At 40.0% G+C, this 15761-nt stretch overlaps 1 protein-coding gene across 2 annotated transcripts in view; it reads left to right on the top strand.

Moving 5' to 3' along the window:
* Positions 1 to 2699: 2699 nt before the first annotated feature.
* Positions 2700 to 15761, top strand: part of tab3 (TGF-beta activated kinase 1 (MAP3K7) binding protein 3) — a 73843-nt gene continuing 60781 nt past the window's right edge. Inside the window, exons 1-2 of one of the 2 annotated variants that reach the window (XM_028799715.2) lie at positions 2700 to 2899; positions 11953 to 12229. The gene's annotated coding sequence lies outside the window, so the exon portion shown is untranslated. The remainder of the gene's footprint in view (positions 2900 to 11952; positions 12230 to 15761) is intronic. The other variant, XM_028799714.2, reaches the window with a different exon arrangement.

Here is a 15761-nt window from a genome sequence, read left to right as displayed (position 1 = left end):
GAAAAAAAACTGTCATGTGGATATGATGTTACTATTCTTATGGTCAGTTGTCACTGGATGGGCTGCACTGGTGAATGAGTGTAGTGCTGAAAAAGAACACACAGGGTGGGCCTTGCTGAAACCCGGTTGATTCAGGGGAAAAGCTGGTAACACTGTTCTGTTTTTTTCCAGATATATTAATTTCTTGGTTTCTTAAAGTGGCTCTTTGGACTGTGAGGCCCACCAGGTGTTAGAACTCTATTAGTTACTCACACAGAGCATTCACTATAGTGAGTAATAGTGAGTATCACTATTTTGTGTTCTGCAGTCTGGTTTATCCCAGAATATTGCCTCTGCACAATCTTGTAGGGGCCAGTTTGACTCCACATATAGTAGCAGTAGTGACAACAGTAGTAGTAGGATTGCAAGTGTACTGCATAAAGCTTAATTACATTTTGACTTCCATGTCCAACATGCAACATGTCAACACACTCTCATCCCAAACTAACACTCAAGTTATAAAGATAGTCTTCATATAACAAGGGTACTAGACATAGCTAAAGTGAACACACCTGTTTACTTAGCACTAACTCATTGTGTGAAGGAGACTACAGTAAAGCTACCTGCAACTCCTATATTCATATAAGCAGTTATCCATAAGTGTGAATAACTCTAAAAAATGTTCAGTATATTTAATGGTAAAAAGTTCAAACTGTCTTTACTTTAGCAGTGTCATCTCTGTATTTGGGACAAATGAGCAAAAATTTAAAAAGTAGTAAAAGAGCCTCAATAAACAAGTGTATTGTTAAAATGTTTATAGCAAAATCAACTTAGTCTTCATAATCAAATTTTTATAATTTTCAATGATAAAAGTTTTCCTGATATACCTTTGCTCAGGTGTGCGCATGTGCAGCCTAAACATTTCAATTCTGTCTAGTGACTTGAAGGTTTCAGTCCTTTTGCAGCTACCAATTTTTTTTAATGCAATTTAAAGGGTATGTAAATTTGTGACTCTGGAAATGTATTAATATTCTTTTGCATTTCAGCTTTTGCAAGTGTGTAACAATATATTGACAGATCTTTTTTGTAAATTTTTAATGTAAACATTCAGCTGACATTTCAATATCACAGGATCAGGTATCTTAATATATTATACAATTGACAACTTAATCCATCATTACTATTCAACACAACCATATGGTTACATTTATGCAAGAACTATCTCCATCTTCTGTGCTGCAATATGGTTTTGGCTGTGTTTTTGTTTATAGCATATACCCTTTTGGATGATAAATGCTATGCCACTGTGTTATGTCCTTTGTCTCACCTACTTAAAAGTGAAACTGCACCTATAATATATTTAAGTATTCTAAGAATATCTATAGTTTACAACAGTTAACATGAGATATCAGGCCCTACAGGGGCAATGGGAGTTGTGAGATTGCCTGGGCCTGTTGATTACTAGGAGTCCAGATAGGGTCCCAATATATACTGAAATTGTATATTTTACAAAAAATTATCACAACTCAAAGGGATAGTTAGTGCATGTTTGCATCCCTTCTCTTGAGTATGTGTGGGAACAAAAACCACCTATGGCAACACAGGCAATATGCATTTGCCTGCAGTATGAGCACCTGGCTGGCAATGTACAATGAGCTGCACATGGCAAGAGTATGTTATTTCACTTACAACCAATGTAAATGCTGTGCAGTGCATTATTATTTATTAATCTTTATTTTTCAACCAATATCACTACTTTAATGTCACTGTAAAGTAGTATCTTTGAAAGTTCTTCAATACTGCCCACAGAAAAAGTAACATAAAAAAGTAACAGAACAGAAAGTAACAGAAAAAGTAACGCTTTATAAATATACTTATTTGTTGCAACGAAAAGACTAAGCATATTCTTGCTTTAAAACAAATATTATGGAATATCAATTAAACTGAAAGAAACATTGTTTTATAATAAGATATTTTTGTGTACAGTTTGATTTTTCTAGCCTGAAACTGTTTATCAGTTCTTTTGATATTAATAAAAAACACAAAAGTATAAAAAAAATAACCGTTTATTTATTTGGGGTCACAGTAAAAAAATATTTTTCCTGGGCCTGGCATTGGTTCTTAGAGTCCCCGAGTGACACCTATATTGCGAATTGCACAGCCACAAGTCACTACTGCTTGCATTATTCCTTGGTCCATTCTAAAGGTGATGGCTCAGTGTGATAACACTGGGATTGGGATATTTATACTATTACACTTCCTGTTTTGGACAAAAACATATATAACATTTTGTATCATACAACATTTACTTGTTCCACTACCCTTGCCGCTTTTTTACAGCAACGAAGCGTGATATATAAAAGGGGATAAGGAAGGGTGTAGTTAGATTGAACCTACACAGAATAGCACTGCGCTTAAACGGAACGCCCGCCTGAACACCTGTGCAGCCCCTCCACACTACCGTCAAAGGTAGATTAGCCAGGATAAGTCACACTGGGCTCAATGGCAATACACATTTTAAGTACAGTATTTACCAATAACAACATGGTAACATGAATAACATGTATTTTCTTTTTTACGCAAGTAGCCTTGACCCTCTAGGTGCTTTGCAAGATCTTGTTACTGCTTCTCTCTTCAGTTCCTTACTAAACTACGCGGCTTCCCACTCCGTTACCATAAGCGCAGTATCATCTCGCGATAACTCTCCCCTCCCCGCTGTCTAAACGCCATATTGTAAGTTTGGTTGTTATTGATGTTTGGGGCCTTCTGCGAGATTTGCAGAAGCAGGAGATACCGGGCGGGTGCAGGTGGCGAAGCTTGAACAAGAGGCGAACGTCTTATCAGGCCGTGCGCTTCTAAGAAAGGGAGCAGAAGCTTCAGCTTCCCACAGCAATGCGGAGCGACAGAATTTGGAGCGATGGTAAGAGAGCGAAGTTGTTAGCTTGTGGCTGTGCGCGCGTGTAAAAGAAAGAGGGAATGCTGGGGTGAACTGATGGTAGGGGGTCCTTTCATTATCTCCGCCTTTGCACACATCATCATTACATGTACAAGTGCAGCAGCGGCAGCAGCAGCATCGGTGGCGACCGGGCGGGAGGAAGGCTGTCATCCGCCGATTCAACATATTCTTTCAATGAGTGTTTGTCAAATGGCATTTTTCGGTTTCGGTACATTGTCAATTTTTTCGTCTCTGGCTGCTGCGCCGTTTGCACTTATGCAGCGTGCGGTGTGACGTTTGTATACTGAAATTCCTGTCACTTGATTCCAGGCGGAACCAAAGCAGCTCCACAGTTTGGGCGCGTCGGTATGGGACACGCGGCTGCTGGCAACGCAGGCAGAAGTGACTCGTATGATTCGAGGCATCCGCAGATCGCTTCTGGTGTATCCAGTCATTGTCATTGCTATTGTTTTGTCCGGTAACTGCGTGCAACCGAGAAATGCCTTAGCGTTCCAGGTTTACTGCTTCCTTGAACTGTTAGGTCATGTTTGGACTATTCCAACTTGGCTTATGTGAAAGGGGTTAATAGGCTTGCCCAGACATTTTGTTTGCGGTGCACCTGCACAGGACAGACAGGTGCAGCACCCTTTTAAAGGAAAACAAGTTAGACACCTGAATATGGAGGCGTTCAATCAATTATTATATTTTATAATATCCCTGTAATTTTTCGAAATATGTTTCCAGTAATAGACGTGTGCATAACCGTAATGGCTCCTTATGAGATTTATAGAAAAAAGTGAAATTTGTGAACGTGTATGAACATTTTAATCTCAGAAAGAGATATGCGCAGTAAATAATTAAAACTGAAAAAGCCAGAGCCTACCCCGGCAAGACAGGAAATACGAGAGAGCTCATGCCCATTGTTGGGGCCACTCACGTACATATACTCACCTAACTTGTACTTCATTGTGGTGCAGGAAGAACACCAACCTTGACACGTTGAAAATGTACTGACTCCACGTGGAGGTGTGAGATCTGAACCTAAGGTACTGGATCTGCAAGGCACCTATTGTCTTGTTATTTTTGACATTAAGTATATTGTGTTTCAGATCAAAACAAAGCAAATGAAAATGTGACAGAAAGTTATGGTCTATTATTGCAAAGTTTTCGCTTTGGTCTGCTCCTTGTGTGTGTGTGTGTGTGTGTGTGTGGGTGGCTATGTATCCCTTTTTCTTTTAACAATACCTTTTTCTGTGGACCTTGCCTAGCTGATTGTTTTTTCTTAATTAGGGTGGTATGAAACCTGTTTAGGATTTTTCTCTCAAAATTCCAGGATCATTTTTCAAAGATTTACTTGGTAGGTTAATTGATTGCTCAGTGCAGGTTCAAGTTTAAGTGTATTGTAATGTGTACATAAGTAGTCAGAACAAGCACAATAATGCAATAACAACAAAATACACCAACACAAAAGTATGCATAGGCTCCAATTTATATGCAGTGTTTGTAGTTGTCTGTGGGGGATTAATTCTAGGACCCTCATGGATACTAAAATGTCTTATATAAAATGAGGTAGTATTTGCATATAACCTACACACATCCTCCCATATGCTTTAAAAAGCAATAGGTTACTTATCATACCTAATACAATGTAAGTGCTATCTAAATATCTCTCTATTATAAAGAAAATCTTGCGACAAGACGTGATCTTTGGAAGAGCGATCTTTTGAACAGAGATCTTTTGAGGAGAGACAGATACACTTTTACATCCTGCGATACAGACCAGTCACATCATACTTACAACCTTTGGAAGTAAGTCCCATGATACACATGAAGAACAGGTTACAGATAATGGAAGTAGGAAAATTAGAAAATCTCAAAAAAAATGAGAGTAAAGATCGCATTAGCGTAAACAAACGTAAAATATTACTTGGTGAAATAACGGAACAGTGAAAAGAGATTGCATAGTGTTTGAGGATGTCTGGGGGACAAGAAGGTGCTGTACAGGATTTTAAATGATTGTAGCGCCACACGAAATGCAGATTACGTGCCACGGCAGGAGCAGCAATCCAGCAGCTCATTGAGCAAAGAGGAGGTAAAAAAAAAAAACAACTGTTAATTTGTTTTCCATTGTATCACCGTTTCAGAGGACCAACCGCGTCTCCTTGGAGTGCGTTCAGCCCCCCTCTTCACAATGGAGCGTCACGCTGACGGGGGGTTTAGGGCTTAGCGAGTGAAGCAAGCAGGGGGTGAAGCCCCCTAGTTTTTTATACTTTATTCCCTAAACAATAATGACAAGAAAAAAGACTACATGTTCAGTACAGAGGTAACCACTGTAACCTAACTCCACAGTACACATTGGGAACAGTGGAATATTTTGTTTCTTTCAACACTTATAGATTGTTTTCATTTAATGACCTGAAAGAGAAAAAAACAGAATATTTAAAATGTAAGTACATATAGGAAATAGACAAAATACATATTTTTTTCTCTCTCAATGCACACAGCTTGAGCAGTGAATGAATGAGACACAAGATGTGAACAATACACATGCAAGTGCTGAAGAGAGACCGTGGCTTGGTGATGGGAGGCTTCAGTAGGGTATACCTACACATCACTTCATTTTTGTGGACTCCGGGTAGTGCTTAGTGCCTGGCAAATTCAAGTTTTGCTTTTTTGAAATTTCTGGAATTTATTTTTTCCAAATATTTTCAATCTGTGGTTGGTTGAATCTGAATCTGGGTTGGCAGAAGCTGTAGATATGAAGGGCAGACTGTGTGTATATGTATGTGTGTGTGTATATGTACATACAAAGTGATCCATCTGTTTTAATTTGTGTTTAGACAGCATCAGTCAAGCAGCAGCCGCAGCTTTGTCAGTGGATACCAGCATTCAGACACTTGGGTCCACCCCTTGCTTGACAAGGACAAATGATTTAAGAAAAAACAGCAGAATGTCATAGGGTTGTTGTAAAGTTTATTGAGAAGGATTTGCAGCCCTTCACAGTAGAGTTAAGTTGGTTTAGGTATGCATAGCACAGCATAAATTGCCAACTACTAGGTAGTTACCTTAAGTTTGAACTGAGCTCTCCTGACAACCAGGGAGAAGTTAATCTACAACCATAATAAGTGTAGCCCTTTAAATCTTGGGTTACAAGGTGGTAATCCAATGTTCATGATATAATTGAAATTGGATTAAAATAGTTTATTTTACTATGCATGTTGTTACATTTTTATGTAATTATATTTAGGATGTTTTAAACTTAAAAGTAAAAGCTGGTATTTATGTTATTGGTTTGGATGGTAGCCAATGAGGGCGCAGGTCAGATGCAAAGAAAAGAAAAAAGAGAAGCGAAGACAAATGATGTAGCTACTGGTATAAAGCTGTTGACAAGATAACCACATTTGTGCTGCTAATGTGAGAAATTTGGTTATTTCAATGGAAAATTGAAGTAGAAGTTTATTTAACACTAGAATCCTGGAAGCGTACAAAAAAAATTGTAATTCCGGGCCACCTTAAATTCCTTCACAACGCTGCATCAGCATCTTTGTCTTATAATTGTGTCAGTCAGCACAAGTAACAAGCAGCCTGCTATCCCACCAATGCAGCTGAAGTTCTCCCAGCTCAAGTCTCTTTATCTGGGTGTGGGGTGTCTTGAATTGTATAGGGTGAATAATATATTGTTATTTGGAAAACATACATTTCATGTGTGTTTGGTGTCTTCAAATGTAAATGAAAACGTTTCTTTTTTAGTTATGTGTTCAGCAATTTCCTGCCTCGCATTTCATCCTACATTTACGATATATTATTTAGCCTATACAACTCCAGGCACCTCACACGCAATTAAGGAGCCTTGGCTTGAGCAAGGATGACTTTTTGTCCGAGTTGAGCTCCATCAAGGGTTGGGATGGAATAGTAGGCTGCTTGTGCTGATCAACACATTTACAAAACAAAAGATGCTGATGGAGAGTTGTGAAAGAATTTATGGTGGTCTGGGATTATGAGTTTTTTTTTTTGTAGGCTTCAGGGATTCTAGTGTTTACATAACTTCACATTAAACCCACATTAAAATTATGTATAGTAAAGTTATGTAAATTGAGTTAACTGGGTATGACATTAAGCTGCATCTGGCTGTGCAAGCGGTCCTCGAACTTTCAGGGAAACCTTGAGTTTGGTGGCAGGATTGGCACTCCAGCTACCATTTAAAAAAAAAACCAAAAAAAAAAAAAACCACACAGCTCTGAGAAGACAGACGGGACTCCCTTCTGCTCTCTGCAAGATTAGCTCTTCTGCAGCCGCCCATAGGAAGGCTGCTAGCATTATGAAGTGGATGGGGTGAACGTCTCCAGGCTTGTGGAAAGGCTGTCCTCCTGGCATCACAAGCAATCTTTGCTTCCATTTGGAAGATGGGAGTCATCCCAACTGACTGGAAAACGGAACTTGTTGTCTCGGTGTGGAAAGGGAAGGTTGATCTCCTGGATTGCAGCAACTACAGGGGGGATAACACTGCTCTCAGTGCCGGGTAAGGTCCCTGCTAAGGCATCCTGGATAGGATCCAAGATCACTTGCTCACCTACCAGCAGCTGGAGTAGTCTGGTTTTATGCCTAAGAACTCTACCATCAACCGCATCCAGGCACTGAGGGTTATCATTGAGCGCAAATGCAAATATCAGCAGAATTTCATTGCAGCCTTTGTCGATTTTCATAAAGCGTTCCACTCTGTTGATTGAGGTGCCCTGTGGGACATCCTGAGGCTCCTCAGGATCCCCTCAAAGTTGCTGGATATTATGGCTGGCCTGTACGCTGGTACTGCTGAGTGCTGTGCAGAGTGGAGGCAGAACATTTACGTTTTTCCCAGTTGATTCTGGGGTTTGTCAGGGCTGTGTTCTTGTTCCTGTTCTGTTTAATGCTTGCATGGACTTGGTGTTGCGTGAGGTTGTGGGGCCCGACAGCTATGGGGCATTTATTAGTAAAGAAAGATTCACTGATCTTGACTTTGCTGATAATGATGTGATCTTCGCGGAGTCAATGAAGTCTCTGATTGGGGCTTTCAAGAGAGTGAGCGAGGAGTCTTGAGTGTCTGGGCTTGCGAGTGTCCTGGATAAAAACCAAGATCTAGGCCTTTAATGACATCTTAGGCACAGCTATCAGCAGTGTGTCTGTCTGTGGAGAGAGTGTCGACCTTGTCAAAAGGTTTACTTACCTCGGCAGTGACATCCGTGACTCTTCCTAGACAGATTGGGAGAGCATGGGGGGGTCATGAGGTTGCTCGAAAGGGGTGTGTGGTGCTCCTGATATCTATGCAAAAGGACAAAGGTCCAAGTTTTTAGAGTCCTGGTGCTTTCTGTCTTGCAATATTGTTGTGAGATGTGGATGTTATCCAGTGACCTGAGACAAAGTCTGGACTCCTTTGGTACTGTGTCTCTTCGGAGAATACTTGGGTGCCGCTGCTTTGAATTGGTGTCAAATGACTGGTTGCTCATGGAGTCCAGAATAAGGCACATTACTTGCATTGAGAGGGAGTGTCAGTTAGAGCGAGCGCTACAGCCATATGGTGTGATTCCCCAAGGGTGATCCAGTTTGCAGGATCCTCATTGTTGAGGACCTGAGTGGCTGGACCAGGCCAAGGGGATGCCCAATTAACACCTGCGTGCAGCAGATAGACAGTCATTTCAGGAGAGTGGAACTGGGCCGTGGGTCTGCCTGGAGGGTTGTCAACTAGGATCAAAAGTTGTTTCATTGTGTGGTGTGTGCAGCAATATGCTGTACTAGTGCATGCTTCCCAACTTGACCTGACCTGGTTAAAATATTAGTTTGTTTTTTTGTCATAGAGTATGAGTTGATTATTAAACTTTTTAGATTATTAATTAGTTCATTTAGATTATTAACACAGATTTGTTCATTATAAGATAGTGATAGTATAACAAGATCATCATATTTAAATGTATTATTTGGGTGGGGGACGGGGGGGGGGGGGGGGGAAGCTAAACTGTGGTCAGCTCCCTCAGTAAAAACTGCAGGGTACTGCATAAGCAATGCAAAAATGAACAAAATTAGTTGCCTCAGTTGTTAAAAAGCAAAATTTTTTTCTATTGTAGGGAGATGATGACAGTTAATCCTTCAAGAGGCACAATATCTCCCTATATTATGGAGAGTAGTATCAATAAGTATCACTATCAATATCTGTATTGATAAAATCCTAATAATACCCATCCCTACTCAGTTGTAATGAGTGGTTATTTGAGTTGCTACTTTCCTTTCCGACACAACAGACGCAAGGCACAAGTCCAGCACAACACACGTTTTATTTATGTGTGGAAAATGCCTTCCTTTTGTTACCACTACCTCAGCACAGTTAAAATGATCACAGCAAAATATACAGTACATAATGCCTTTTCTTTTTTATTCTCTCCTTTTATCTTTCTCCTTCTGCCTCTACTTCTCCTCTTGCGGCAAGTTTCGTTTGTCTCCCAACTCTGGCTTCCTGAGTGAAGTGAGGCGGCTCCTTTTATGCTGCACCTGGGTGGCTCATTGTCTGGAAGTAATCCCAGGTGTGGTGGAAACTCAAAGTAGGGCTCTGCAACTCCCTCTGGGGGCACTTCCAGAAGCGAACAGGGCCTGTCCAATCTTCAACTTCCGTGGAGCCCTGCCAGAATCCGAGGTGCTGCTGCAACCCAGTGGGGTTGCCATCTAGTGGTCCAGGGACGCAGTGTCCTATGCAAATCTGCTCCCCCTGGATCTTCCAGTATATCAGCCTCCCTGCTGGGAAAGGACACCTGCAGTCTATCACACTATATTAGAGATACTCCGATTGATAGACTGCCGACCTAAATCAGCCAGTTTGTCACTAAAAAAAGACCTGGTTGCAGTGCTGCTTTATGCAAGGTGTTACAGTAGTTGAGCCGGCACTTTTTTTTTCCCCCCAGTGAACATCCTGTAATGTAGACAAATCAAGTCAAGGCTCCTCTTACAAGAGAATAGACGATTGGAAGAATCCTTCAACTTGCTTTTTTTAAAGAAAGAGACATAACTGAATGTACTGTTTGAGTTTCATAGCGGTGTGGTATAGCCAGTCCGCGGTTCAGAAAGAATGGCCATTTTAATAAATAATCAATTGGCCAGTTCATTCTCCATGGCCGTGCTCACGTGGCTGCAGGGAGTTGGTGGAGTAATTGGGGCGAGACATACCTGCATGTGAAGATGCAGTCTTTCTCAGTTGCTTTGTTGGCTTCCTGCAGTGTGAAATTGAGATGCTGTGCCCACGGACCCTTATAAGAGTGAGCCAGCACAAGAGAAAGGGAGGAAGAACAGAAGAAAAGAGAGCAGAGGTTAAAGGACAGGAGAAGAAACACACAGGTTGAGGGAAAGAGAGAAAACAAGCAAAGCCCCAAGAGGAGCCTGTGGCCATCACTCATGAGGGTCTGTGAGTCGCTCTTGTTGAGCAACTTGTGAGCAGGAGTTACCATTACACACTGGAGGTACTTTCAATGGGTGGAGCCAAAGGCGGGGGTGGAAGTACACACTGTGTGGGCTCAGGATCGGCAGTGGTTCAGGCAGAGCAGGGTTTGGGGTTGCCCACCGATCCCATGGGATTGGTGGCAGAGACACGGGCCAGATGAAATGGGTGTCTGCACCTGTTGGTTGATGTCTCTCCGAACTCCAAGGTCCATATAGGATAAGCTGGAGAAGTGTTGGGTTTAAAGGAAGGCACCAGGGCTTGGGGGATTTTAAATGAGTTTCCTGCACTGTGTTATTTTAACCTAGTTTTGTTGGCTTTGTTTATTGGATTTTAACTTCCACCGGACACCTTAATTGTATGGATTTTTTATTTATTGACATTTAGAGCACTGCACTTTCTGAACACTTGTTTTTGTTGAGTTTTTAATACAAGTACTGTTAACCTTTTCACCATCCCCTTGCTTCATGTATGTTTTGTCCTCATCTGCCATGCTCATCCAATTACATTGTTGACAGTGTCCGGTTCAAGAGGCACCGCACTGTCACAGGCAGTTCTCAAAGAACAAAAAAGTGAGAAGCAGTGTTAATTTACAGATGAATTAACAATCAGAATCATACCTTCAGTGCTGTAATAACTTTTTTTCCCTTTTTTATGGGAATGGAATATGGACCTTGCACTTGTCTGAAGGGAAGGGTGTGCTATACTATTGATATTTGTGTAAGCCCTGATTATGAACTGTCACAGATTTGAAGGTTCAATTGTCATTTTTACCAAGGGCAACTGGGGGGGTTGGATGTAGAGGGGAATGAATTTGTATACCTGTCGTCTTCACCCTACCGCAGTTGATTAAAGAACTCCCCATGCATTCGTTGTATATTTTCATTGTTTTGCACCAAAAAAAAAAAACAAGTTTTATGTTGCAGTTATGCCCCCAAAGCATAGTGCAAGTCCTTTGCTCTTTAAGCCCAAGTGTGATAAGTCAGTGATATGGCTAAGTGAGAAAATAAAGGTGTTGGGTAAACTTACTCCTAGAGTGTCAGCAGCTGCTGTCTGACAAGAGTTTGGTGTTAATGAATTGACCAGCTTTCTGGAGACATCCAGGCCGCTGATCCACATCGACCGCAGTCTCAAGATTAAGCATCAACTCAACACTGCTATGCTCCCATATGCCAAGCCCCTTGAGTGTCTTAACTGACGAACAAAGCAGATGTTGGATTATTTCAAGTCATTCCGTCCTTCATGATCTTCAATGCCAGCCTTGGAAGGACAGTGTCATAGATGTCAAGCCCTTGACATTCTTTTTTTGACAGCATTGAATAAATTTTTTTATTGAAATGTTAACACAAAAGGTCAACAGAATTCTAGAGAATGACTAGTGATGAAAATTTGTTACTGTGTTTTTAAAAGTGCATATTATCATAAATAGTATTTAGGTATAAAGAATTCCATTAAAAATATATTTTAAGCAGTCTGTAGAGAAAATTACAGTTTTTGGTCGTCGCTGGAACGTAACCTCCTATTTCCCGTAGGTTCAATGTACATTATTAACATTCGCATCTTCAACTTTCATGTCGTTTCTTAGGAACGTAACCCCCGCTAAAGTCAAGGATTGACTGTACCTATGTGGAGAATGATGCCACTCAAACGTCTAGAGAAAGACCATCTGAGAATGGGGTGATGTACATCGCTGAGCTTTTCTTGGGAAAAGCGAGAAATGTCACCTTTGACAGTATTTTCAGAACGCTGTCCATGGCAAACAGGCTAATTCTCTAAAAGACGGGCATCCTGGATATCTGTGAAAGAGAACACGAGTGATGGTCAAAGTGCTTGCCAACGAGAAAGTGTAGACACTGTTACAGGTGGGAAGATGCACATGCAGTAAAACAAAGGATAGGTGCTTGAAGTACTACTGCTGTGTGTGTGGAACTGTTCAGAAAAACACCACAGGAATCTGTGCTGACTGCTGATGCTGACTCTTTTTGTAACTGGCAATTATGCTTCCCTTTTATAAATAGGCAAGTCTTAAGTTACAACAGTCTTAACTTATGGCAATTCCACAAATACAGATATGCACGTATAATCCCCAAATTTTTCTTTTGAACTTATTTTAAATTAATTTTTGTGTAGAAGCTTATTTTTTATACTTACAAATGAAGTGACTAGTTTTTTTAGATATGTATGTTTTATTATATTTCTGAAAAACAGAACATTACTGCAGCTTTTTGTGCACTCAAATAAATAATGGTAACATAACAAATGCCACATTTTCAATCAATCCATAGAAAATAAAGGAAATTACTATTCTAATGGTGAGGAATATCATAACACTGAACGGACTTTGTCATCATTTTCATTCATTCTGTGTACAGTTGTCACTAAATGTAACTGACCATACACATAGCTCTAATCTGTCCCAAGTGATCAATTTAATCGGCAGATAGCTATTTAGATGAGCATTAGTAACTGGTACTTGTAATTGCCAGCATCCAAAGTATGTATGCTAGCCATGTCTTTACCAGAGGTCAGATTTATAAAGCTTGCATATGTACAAAAATGCTCATGAAATGTGCAAATGCAACCTTCCACACAGAAGTCTGCATTTATAAAAGAAGACTTGATAGGAGAACAATCATATATTTCTGGAAACTCTACCCATCCATATGCATCATTTCCAAGAAAGTGGGAAATGATGACACCCTTGATAAAATAGGGAAATGCAGCCATACTAGCTAAATGACGACTCGCATGCACAGTAATTCATACCACCAAGCCATTCTTATAATGTGCTTTGATGTGGCAAATATTAAACTCCATAAGTGACAAATATAGTGTATGGTCAATCATTTAGTTAGTTTTTAAGAGGGCTGATGGCTGTGTTTTTGTAATGAAGAACTTGCTACTCAGTTTATTATATAAGCTACCTGTTGTCATTTGTCAGGATTAGAAACCAATGCAATCCATTGTTGTAAAATATTTGCATCCAGTATAAATACTGGTGTGATTACTCCCTGCATGCAGAAAGCTATCTGAGTCATGCCTTATAGCCTATTCATAGCATAATGGTTTGACACAAAATGACTTGTTTAGCTTTATGCAAATGAACATAAATGAAGGGAACAAGCTTTTAGGTACTGGTAGTATTTATTTATTTTGCCCGTGATGATGACAGTTTGGAACTATGTGCCGAACAGGGTCCAATTTTAGAAAGGCATACTGCCTGAAATCGGGCTATACCTGTTCAAATCCAGGGTTTAACAACAGTTGACTTTGTGGCAACAGGCATCAACCAGAGATAACTGGCCGACAGGTCAAGAATATCTCAACCAAGCTTTAGCTCTGTCATGTCTGTTGTGCGCAAAGTCTTAACCCATTGAGATACTACTTTCAGTTTAGGTATGGTGTGGTGTTCATGCCAATATAAAATGCAATTGGTGCAGTGTCCAGTTTTCCTAAAGTAATTTGGTTAATTGACTACAATAATGGTAACTAGTGAGAATAAAGCTGCTTTTGTTAAACATAAGCAGTTTCATTCTATTAGCGTACAAGTCATCTGTGATGCCAAGATGAGACTGACAAATGTTGGGACCTGAGACAACCCATGATGTATTTATTTTGAGGCAAAGTAGTATTGACATACAACTTGCTGATGGTGTTGTACAGTATGTGATGACTGGACTTGTTGGTAAGGTAACTGGTTAAACCCTTGCTGTTTCATATGACCTATACTGTTGATTGTAACAGTAATCATGTCATTACATGTCCTAGGTGATAGTGGCTACCTGCTCAGTCACTGACTCCTTACAGCTTTCCTCAAGCCCCTGAATATAGAGGAGAGGTACTACTATGCTGTGCATGTGCATTCAGGTATGGCGCGCATTATAGGATTTCTCAAATGTAGGTGTAGAGGCTGCTGTACTAGCCAATGAAGGTCTGCAGCATTGTGATTTTATGCAATTTGCTGTATAATGTGGCACAGCGTAATAATTTTCCACCTCCTTACCTCATTAATATGGAGCCAGATGACTCCACTCCCTACCAACCTACTGAGTCCACCACCCTTCCCTCTGTGAAGCAGTTTGAGAATGTCATACATTGTTTGTGAAATGAACAATATAGTACACAGGTGTATTTTTAAAAAAGATCTTAAAATGAATCAGATATACCTGTTAGTACTCTCCTGTTCTTTCTAAACTAATCTTTTCAGTGAATCATTCTAATTGATTTGTGAACATGAATGAATCAATTCAGTGGAACTAAACAGGAATGCTAAAGTGCATGTATGTTCTGCATTATGTCATCTGCATCTTTACATTTTGCTGATGCCAGTAATGTTTAAAGTACATATGCAAGAATTGTCCAATTCATTAGTCTTGACTCAAAGTATGATTCTTTTGAGTTCCAACTATAAAAATATTGCTGAATAAAAACTGTAACTGACAATTCTCTCATTGGTCATATTTTTTTAAAATTAGTCGCATAATACTGAACCTTATAAAAGTACAGTGGACCCTTGACTTACGAACTCAATTTGTTCACGATGGCTGGTTGTAACTCAAGTTGGTTGTAAGTCAAGACTATTTTTCCCATAAGAAATAATGGAAATACCCATAATGCGTTCCGAACCTCCCACAGCAACACTTACTTAACCTTTTCATAATAAAAAAGGGTTGTACAATGTGCGTAATTTACCAAAACACCAATAATTTTTCTAATGTACTAACCAAAAAGTTATAAAAAGCGCCTGGCCAACCAGAAACAATAATTTCATACTGTACTCACCATTTAATTTGACATCTTTGGGCTGCAGGAAGGGAGGAGGAGGAGAATGAAATGGAAGGTGGTTATTGTTTGGAAGGAGCCTCCTTATACAAATCTTTTCTTTGTAAAATTGTTGAGATGGTGGGTTTCGACATGCTGTACATATTAGCGAGATCGGTCACACGAACACCACTCTCATATGTCCGCACAATTTCCTTCTTCGTTTCGATTGTGATCGCTTTCTTTACCTTCATTACCTTCTCTTCCTTCCTTAGCAATTATCGAAAAAAAATTATATAAATCACTGCACTGACCGAAATTATGTCCACAAACACATGTATCTGGGCTCCGACTGATGCTTACAATCACTCTTGGCTGTTTGTTTACAATCGCACAAGCGGATACACGTGACCGCATTCAGGTCATAATGCAAGATGTTGGTCGTAAATCAAAACAAGAATTTTGGTCGTAAATCAAGTTGTTCGCATGTCAGGCCGGTCGTATATCAAGGGTCGACTGTATTATTCTGATATGTAACAATTATTTTCCTTAAACTTTACTTTAGCACAGTTTTTTATGGCTCATTGACTACAGTATATTGCACAAGGCATCATTATCAGATTGTTTTGAGTT

This window comes from Erpetoichthys calabaricus, chromosome 4 (genome assembly GCF_900747795.2).
Source record: "Erpetoichthys calabaricus chromosome 4, fErpCal1.3, whole genome shotgun sequence".
Taxonomy (NCBI): Eukaryota; Metazoa; Chordata; class Cladistia; order Polypteriformes; family Polypteridae; genus Erpetoichthys; species Erpetoichthys calabaricus.
The sequence above is the reverse complement of the archived record's forward strand: the minus strand, read 5'-3'. Positions and strand labels throughout refer to the sequence as shown.